Source organism: Miscanthus floridulus, chromosome 2, assembly GCF_019320115.1.
Source record: "Miscanthus floridulus cultivar M001 chromosome 2, ASM1932011v1, whole genome shotgun sequence".
Classification (NCBI taxonomy): Eukaryota; Viridiplantae; Streptophyta; class Magnoliopsida; order Poales; family Poaceae; genus Miscanthus; species Miscanthus floridulus.
Genome location: NC_089581.1, coordinates 48,237,376 through 48,247,323, shown reverse-complemented (window position 1 = coordinate 48,247,323; position 9,948 = coordinate 48,237,376).

Sequence of the window (9,948 nt, the reverse complement as noted above, 5' to 3'; positions counted from 1 at the left end):
GTGTTGTACTCATCTAGCATTGTCCTTGCAAGAGTGATCAAAGTCCGGTTCTTCCTCTCAACTACACCATTTTGTTGAGGAGTATAGGTTGCGGAGACTTCATGTTTGATTCCAACTTCATCACAATAAGCTTCTATGTTTGTGTTGTCAAACTCTTTGCCATTGTCGCTTCTTATCTTCTTGAGCTTCACTTCAAATTCATTTTGAGCTCTCTTGGCAAACTTCTTGAAGCAAGATGCAACTTCGGATTTGTCATGAAGGAAGAACACCCATGTATATCTTGAATAGTCATCCACAATCACAAGACAATAGAGATTTCCTCCCAAACTCTTGTATGTTGTTGGTCCAAATAAATCCATGTGTAGGAGTTCTAGCACTCTTGTGGTTGACATGAAAGCTTTGGTTGGATGAGTGTTTGCAACTTGCTTGCCGGCTTGACATGCACTACAAAGTTTGTCCTTCTCAAACTTCACATCCTTCAACCCTCTCACCAAATCATTCTTCATAAGCTTCTTGAGTGAGCTCATCCCAACATGAGCAAGCCTTCTATGCCATAGCCACCCAAGTGTTGTTTTGGTGAATAAGCAAGTCTTCAAGTTTGCATCTTCGGAGGTGAAGTCAACTAGATATAAGTTGTTGTATCTAAATCCATTGAATATCACTTGATTGTCATCGACCTTGGATACAACAACCTCCTTCTCGGTGAATAAGCATTGAAAGCCAAGATCACACAATTGCCCAACGGATAGCAAATTGAAGCTCAATGAAGCAACATAGAGCACATTGGAGATAGAGTGATCATTTGATATTGCCACTTTGCCCAATCCTTTAACCTTGCCCTTTGAATTATCTCCAAATGTTATTTTCTCTTGTCCATCTACCTCTTCATCTAGTGAGGTGAACATACGAGGATCACCGGTCATATGTTGAGTGCAACCACTATCAATGACCCAATGACTTCCACCGGTCTTGTAGTTCACCTACACACAAGAGATTCAAGCTTTAGGGATCCAAGCTTGTTGAGGGCCCTTCACCTTCTCAACAAGTGACTTAGCCACCCAAATTTTCTTAGGCCTACTCTTGTTGGGGGGACCTAAGAACATGACTTTCATCTTTCCACTCGAATCTTTTCTAAGCATGTAGTGAGCATTGAAAGCAAAGGGTCTAGCATGCTTGGGCAAGGGTTGTGGCGGTGGAGTTTGACACTCATGAGCAAAGTGGCCTTCTTGTCCACATTCAAAACATCTCTTTGGCTTTGGCTTTGGCTTTGATTGTTGGTGTTGAGCTTGAGCCTTCTTCTTCTCTACACTTGCCATATATATAATGCCACTTCTATCCATCTTCATGACGGTATTCATGAGTAGCTCACTTTGGAGATGCTTGCCTCTAGCAAACTTGCTCAATCCCACCTTGAGATGCTTTTTCTCCATCTTGAGCTTCTTGTTCTCTTCCTTGAGAAGATCATTGTTCTTCTCCTCCTTGAGTTTCTTGACTTCTTCTTTTAACTTCTCATTTTCAAGGATCACCTCTTTGTCATGATCAAGAGTTTCTAGCACAATGGTGTTGTGACTTTTCATTTCTTCAAGATCTTTCATGAGCTTCTCATTGTTACTCTTGAGCTTGACATACTCATCATAGTCATTGCACTCAACCACTTGCTTGCCCTTGCTACTAGATCCATGCTCAATGCTTTCATCAATTAAATCATCACATGAGGTAGCTATATCAATCTTAACAACATGGTTAGTAGCATCATGTGGCTCATTTGGTAAGAATTCTTGTGCAATAATAAGGGTATCATAATTGATCTTTAGAGTTGCATATTCATCTTTTAGCTTATTGTGACTAGTGATAAGCTCATTGTGCACCCACTCAAGTTTATCATTTTTATCTTTAAGCTCTTTCTTAGAAGATTTGAGCTCCTTGAGTTTGGATGATATAGAATCATTTGTTTCTTTGAGCTCATCATTAGCCTTTTCTAATGTGTCACATTTAGCTAAGAGTGAGTCATTTTTAGCATCAAGTTTTTCATTTGTGGCTCTACTTTTTCTAATGATCTTAGTATATTTTCTTAGTATTTTGACAAGATCATCATAAGTAGGTGAGTCATCATCATCGCTATCACTATCATCATTACTAGCATGTTCATCATCACTACTATCATCACTCTTAGTTACCTTGCGTTCACCTTTGGCCATAAGACATAGGTGTGTAGAGGATGATGGCGATGGTGGTGGTGAAGATGCAAGATCAATAGCAATGGCGGCCACCTTTTCATTGTCACTATCATCATCGGATGATTCACTTGATGAATCAATGTCCGTGAGCCAATCACCGACAATATAGGCCTTGCCACTCTTCTTCTTCTTGTAGAACTCCCTCTTTTTGCCATCTCTCTTCTTGTATGGCTTGTTCTTCTTCTTTTCATCTTCATCACTTGAATCATCTTTCTTGCCCTTGTTCTTGAACTTGTCTTTCTTGGGCTTTGTGCATTGATGAGCTAGATGACCAAGTTCGCCACAATTGTAGCAATCCATCTCGGAGATTGGCTTTCTTCTTGAGCTAGTGAAGAACTTCTTCTTCTTGCCATCAAACTTGATGCCACTCTTGTTTAGCCTTTTTAGCATCTTGGTGGTCTTCTTCACCATGAGGGCAAGGCTTTCTTCATCATCTTCATCACTTGAGCTCTCATACTCAAGTCTTGCTTTGCCCTTGTCTTAGCTAGCTTTGAATGCTAGGTCCTTCTCTTTCTTCTTTGTAGAGGATGAGTCATCTTGTGGTGTGATGTGCATGTACATCTCATGAGCATTGATCTTTCCCAAGATTTGTGTCGGTGTAGCGGTGGAAAGATCACCTTGATGTAGCACGGTCACAATATGCCCATATTTATCAATGGGGAGGACACTCAAGATTTTTCTCACAACATCGGATGGTGACATTTGAGTACGTCCAAGCCCATTGACTTCCTCTACAAGAACATTTAAACGAGAATACATCTCATTAGCACTTTCTTTGGGAAACATCTCAAAAGAATTTAGCTTTTTAATCACAAGATGATAGCGCTCCTCACGCTCACTCTTGGTTCCCTCATGGAGCACACAAACGTCCGACCATAGAGCATGGGCGTCTTTATGGTTCCTTACACGATTGAACACCTCTTTGCAAAGGCCTCTAAAAATGGTGTTGCGAGCCTTTGCATTCCATTTCTCATAATTCACTTCATCGCCTTGAAGTTGTGCGGCATTCCTAGGTGCGGGGAACCCTTGAGAGGCGGCTCTAAGAATTCCAACATCTAGAGCTTCTAAGTATGCCTCCATGCGGATTTTCCAATATGGAAAATCATCTCCCTCAAAGATAGGAGGAGGTCCATCCCCGTGAGACATCTTGCTCTAAGCGATTAAGCTTAAAAACGTGAGCACGAGGCTCTGATACCAATTGAAAGGATCAAGATGCCCAAGAGGGGGGGTGAATTGGGCTAATTCGAAATTCTCTTGCAATAAACAAATCCTACGGATAGCCCAATTAACCCCTTGTGCCTAGAAAAGTGTTTCTATCAAACTAATGCACAACGAACTCACAACCTATGTACCAACCTTACTCTTAGCAAGCAATTCTATGGATGTAAAACAAGTATTGAATTGCTCAAAGTAAATACTCAAAGTAAGTGCTCAAAGTAAATAGAGAGGGAAAGGAACGCGGCGATGTTTTGCCGAGGTATCGAAGAGTCGCCACTCCCCACTAGTCCTCATTGGAGCACCCGCGCAAGGGTGTAGCTCCCCCTTGATCCGCGCAAGGATCAAGTGCTCTCTACGGGTTGATTCTTCGACACTCCGTCGCGGCGAATCACCCAAAGCCGCTCACAACTTGAGTTGGGTCACCCACAAGCTCCGCCGGGTGAACACCAAACTCCCAATCACCACCAAGCCGTCTAGGTGATGGCGATCACCAAGAGTAACAAGCACGAACTCTCACTTGACCACGCGAAGCCTAATGAGAAGATGGATGCACACTTTGCTACTCTTGATTTGCTAGTGAGGCTACTCTCTTGGATTCTCAAATCATAAACACCTCACTAGGATCTTGCTCTTCTTGGCACTCACAAACGTGTTTCTCAGCTGTTGGAATGAGCAAAGGATTCTCCACTCACGAGTGGAGCTTCTATTTATAAGCCAGCCTGAAAAACGAACCGTTATGAGCTTCTGCGGGATGACCGGACGCTCCGGTCGTGATGACCGGACGCTCCGGTCAGTTCAACCCGTGAACCAGTATTAACGAGTCGACCGGACGCTGGCAGGGTCCGGTCAGCACTGACCGGACGCGTCCGGTCGCATAAAACCCTTACTGGAACCTTACTGGACTCGACCGGACACTGAACCCTCAGGGTCCGGTCAGCACTGACCGGACGCGTCCGGTCACTCTTTTCCAAGTCTGGACCCTTACTGGAGTCGACCGGACGCTAGCCCTCAGCGTCCGGTCACAAGGCCTTCCAGCGTCCGGTCACAACAGACTTAACCACCTCAGTCAAACGAACTGACCGGACCCTGCGGCCAGCGTCCGGTCGCACCGGAGCCAGCGTCCGGTCAGTGTTTGACGCTCCATTCACTTCCATCTTTCGAACATATGTGAATGAAGTTTGCTCCAAAGGATCTTAGGCATTCATAGGAGCTACCTAGAGCTAGTTTTAACAAGTGTGCACCACACCTAACTCACTAGACTCAACTAGGTCAAGCTACCCGTTCATACCCCCCTTCATAGTACGGCCAAAGGAAAAACAAAGTCCTAAACTACTCTAAGTGTCTCTCCAACTCCAATCGACACTTAGAACTAGTCATCCTTAACCTTGTCGTCCATCCTTTGAAAACCGAAACGATTTCCATCGTAGGGGCATGACAACCTCGATTGCCCAATCGATCTCCATTACCATGACCTAACTTAATTGCCTCTGCAAAACACACATCAGTCATAGTAAACTTGTATTGACATTAATCACCAAAATCCAACTAGGGGCCTAGATGCTTTCAGTTCACAAGTAGCGATGAAGTTGTCGATGAAGGCCTGCCTGAGCTCCTGCCAAGAGTCAAAATAGTTCGCTGGCAAGCTAACCAGCCATTGGTGACCTGCATGACCAACAGCGACTGGGAAGTAGTTAGACATGACGTGCTCGTCAGCCATGGCTGAGCGACACGCGGTTTCGTAGAGCATGACCCATAATTCGGGGTTTTCCTTGCCGTCGTACTTCTGAAGCTTCTCAAGCTTGAAATTCTTGGGCCATATGACTTGGCGCAGGTGTGGAGTGAACTGCTTCAGACTCGGCGGACCGTGGGCGGTGTCGTACTCCATACGGCGATAGCTTTCATGGGATGCACGATCGTCGGCTCTCTGGTTGATGCGAGCACGCAGATCACGTCCCCCGAGGTAATGGCGGAGATCGTTATTGCCATCGCGGTGATCTCGATTGCCATCTGGATTAGCCCTGCGACCGTGGTTATCACGGCGATTGTCGCGGTTATCTCGGCGGTTGTCGCCTCGAACGTCGTGGCGGTTATCCTCCCGGCGGCGGTTGTCGTCCCGACCACCATCATGACCACCATTTCCGCCTTGACGGTTGTCTGATGGGTCGTTATTGCGCGAGCCACGTTGGATGAGTGGCTGTGAGCGACTTGAGTATTGGCGGCTGTGGCTTGATTCGACAGAAACGGATGGAGCCCGGGCTTGGTTCATCTCTGCGGTCTGAGCCATAGCAGCCGTCAGATAAGCTTGTATGTCATCACGGATTACTTGAGTCTCGGGAGTGTTGGGCAGCCGCTGCATTGTCGCCATGGCGACGGCTACGTTGGCTCTTGGGGTCTTGAAGACTTGTTTATCCCCCACCCTGTCGAAAGCATTGTTGAGGTCACACGGTTGGACCCTTATGCGTCGTGCCTCCTGGTCTGCTTCAGCTTCGGTTTGCCGGCGATTAAACCGATCAATATTGCGTGCTTCGCGTGCAGTCTTTTCTTGTTCTGTTTCGCCAACTGTTGGCGGCTCGTCGTTGCTGACAACATGGATCAAATCCCCTCGTCTTGGCGGGAAAGACGGAAATTGGGGGAAACCCGGGGCGTGGTCTGGTAGATCCAGATCGTATTTGACGCCTTCATCTTCGTGACGCTGAAGCTCGGTGTGGACAGATGCGTTGGACGCGATGCCGGATGAGGAGCTGGAGTCACCCTCTCGGACTGTGTGGACGGATCCTTCCTGATAATCTTCAATCCGGACCATGTTGACGATGTTGCATGGCTTCGGCCGAGATCGGTGTACAGGACACAGATCCGAGCGGCGTCGCAGGTTGTACGCGTAGCTAGAGGCAGCGTTTTGCAGGCCATAGGGCTGGACCTAGTGGTTCTCCGTCGGGGCTTCGTACTCGCAGAGTCGGAGACCCGTCGCGATGTCTGGCCGGCGATGAGCGAAACGCCCCTCAGGAGTTGATACGACCACAAGATCTGTTCCAAGTCGCACAGGACGACTGGTCCGAGCTGGTCGGATAGATCTGTCGTGGAGAGCTGTTACCTGCTCGTTAGGTTGGATTTGAATCGTACTTACCAGAGCCAGGGTTTCAGCGAGTTGGATGCCGACCCGATCAACAGAGTCGAGCAGGTCGGTGTTGTCGATCTGCTTCCCTCTGTAGCGGGGAAGCGGACGACGGGTTGTTGGCGTGGCTGTAGGCGTGGTCGGAGCCAGATGTCCCGTGGTCGGAGCCAGGTCCATCGTGGTCGGAGCCGTGTTCACCGTGGTCGGAGCCATGTTCACCGTGGTCGGAGCCATGTTCACCGTGGTCGGAGCCGTAGCCGATGCAGGTGAAGTAGTCGTCGGCGCAGGCTGAATCCATGCCTCCTCCGTGGTCATGGCGATGGAGCCGTCGGAGCTGGTGGTCCAGGTGATCTGGCCGACGGTGAACGTGAGGCCGTTGGGCATAGCCATGGAGCCGGAGATGATGACCATCTTGTTTGCTTGGAGAGCAGTACGCACACCCCCTACCTGGCGCGCCACTGTCGACGAAATATGGTCGGCAGTCTACCTAGGGGTATGCCCAAGGTAGTAGATTATCGGCAGACAGATGCGCAAGCCCCAAACAAGACGGTGACGCAAGACAGACACGAGGTTTTATCCAGGTTCGACCGCCAAGAAGGCGTAATACCTACGTCCTGCGTCTGATTTGTATTGCTGTATGTCAATGAGAGATATTTTTTAGAGGGGTCCCCTGCCCGCCTTATATAGTCCGGGGGGCAGGGTTACAGATCTAGAAACTAATCCTAGTCAGTTACAATTGCCATATGTGGCCGGATAAGGATTCCTATTCTAACCGACCAGGATCCTGCTTGGTCACCAAATCCGTCTTGATTCCTTGTGCGGGACTCCGATCAGGTTAACTGGGCCGCACGTCATCTTTCGGGTGGACTGAACCCATCGATCCGGGCCAGCCCAAGCTTAGCCGTAAGGGTATAGGGGTTAATACCCCCACAGTACACGCTATTCCCGCCATCTCTCCACTCCCAGTGCACGAGTAGCCATTCTCATAATAGAATAGACAAGTTAAGGCTTACCGGAGTATGTGGTTAGTACTACAAAGTCTCACCTCATGCAATTCAACAACGGTACGGACCTTAATCGACATAGGCGGAAAGAACCCGCTCACAAGACCTCCATGTCTTGTGGCTCTCACACACCGAGTCCGTCCGGTCTAGATTTATTACTTCACATTCTCATACTTCATGATAACATAAGTAACCAAAGATCCATTTAAAACTCGCAGGTGATAGATAACCACCCGACTCATCATGACTAAGCATAACTAGTCATTTACGAATAAAACAGGTAATCAAGGTAGATATGGAAAAGCAAGGTTGGTAATGCACCAATTAGGTTTCCACTTGACTCCTAATCACTTAATGCAGTATATAAAAGCAAAAGCGAAATTAATTTGTAAAACACAAGGTAGGGTTGTATGCATCCGGGGCTTGCCTTCGTTGACGGAAAAGTCCAGTTCCTGCGACGTTCCACAAGTATTCGATCCGACCTCAACAGATGGATCAACCTCCTCCGCAACTTGATTAACTACCACGTGTTCACTTTCGTTCACTACACGTAGTAACAATGCCATGTTTAACATGATGCGGAATATGAAACATGATGCTCGATGATGGATGCAAAAATTAATAATTTGGATACAATTTTCCTTCGCGGTACAGTTACAAGCCAAACTAACCAAACCATATTCATAACTGATGTGACCACGCCAACACCGACCACTTTGGCGAGCTCTCCAACCACTTCGGTGAACTCTCCGACCACTACGGTGAACTTTCCGACCACTACGGTGAACTTTCCGACCACTACGGTGAACTTTTCGACCACTACGCCAGCTGATACACCACTCCAATTCCATACAGGACCGAGCACATCGACGACCATGGTGGCACGACAGCACGACCGCACTACACCAGCGACACAAGCACGATAGAGGTTAAACACTAAGCACAGAAGGGTTCAGCACTCACCCCGAACACGACTGAGCAACGAGCAGGGTCAGAGGAGCAATAGAGAGGCGTGACGATGACTACGGTGATCACGGCGGAGCAAAGATCGTTGGTGAGGGAGAACCGGTGATGGAGGGCTCTGGCCACGATGACACGCCCACGGTGGTGAAGTTGCCGGCCGCGAGGAAGAAAGACGTGGACAGCGGATTCACGGCAATTTCAGGCGACCAATGTTAGCTGGCTAGATTCGCAAGGAAAAGATGGAACTGGGATGGCCTTTACTGAGATGGCAACGGCGCTAGGGAGACGATGCAAGCTTGTTGGAGCAATGACAACGGCGGTGGTGAAAACAAAGGAAGAAGAAAAACGATGACGACGGCATCTCGGTACTTATAGCACGGCTTAGAAGCTCAAGGAAGCCACGACGGAGCCGTTCCCGTGCCAGCGTGACGCCAAAGACGGCCACGACGCGCCTGGAACGCCGAAGAAGGCCCGCCGGCAATGTAGCTTAAACGGTGAATATTGTTCACAGAAATTACAAGATTGCCATTCGCCAAAATTCATAATTTACTCTCAAATTTTCATAACAACTCAAAAATCTCCAAGAATAAAAGTTGTTCAAAATCAAAAGTTCTACAACTTTGCTTTTATAACCAACCCCTAATTAAATCTAGATTTTGAAATGACCTTTTGAATTTGAATGGGGAAAATTTAACGAATTACGCCTTTTTGAATTTCTCCAATTTTTACTAAACAACTAGAAAAACTCCAAAAACAAACTTTGTATAACTTATCAAGCTCTACATTTTTGCTTTTGGGCTCAACCCCAAAATATGCTTAGATTTTAAAAATGGATTTTCAGGGTAGGGTTTAAATATTGAAAATCAGGGTTTTCGGAATTTCAAATCAATACAAAGATTTCAAACTTGATTCAAACAATACCAAGCAATACTTATAACATAAATGTAAACTTGTTTTAGTGAATGCATATCAAAGTTTACAATATGACCAATGCCTTGTAATGCATATGATGACATGTCATGTTTTTAATATTTAAACACCCGGGGTGTTACAATCCTTCCCCGTAAAAGAAATCTCGTCCCGAGATTTAAAGTCATAGGGTAAGTAATGGAAAAGGAAGTGTGTCAATCCAAAAACATCCTATTCTTGTTCATAAAACAGCTGAGGTTCCTATACAAAACACAATTTGTAGCAACCGAGCTCACTAACATTACTCTATTCTATAATGATGCTAGAAACTCTGGAAACTTTTCTAACAAATAATCTTCTGATTTCCAAGTAGCTTCCTATTCTGAATGTTGATTCCATTGTATTTTATAGAACTTGATTGTCCGTCTTCGAGTAACACGATCTTTCTGATCCAACACTCGGATAGGATATTCAAAATAAGTTAAATCCGGTTCAAGTTCCACTC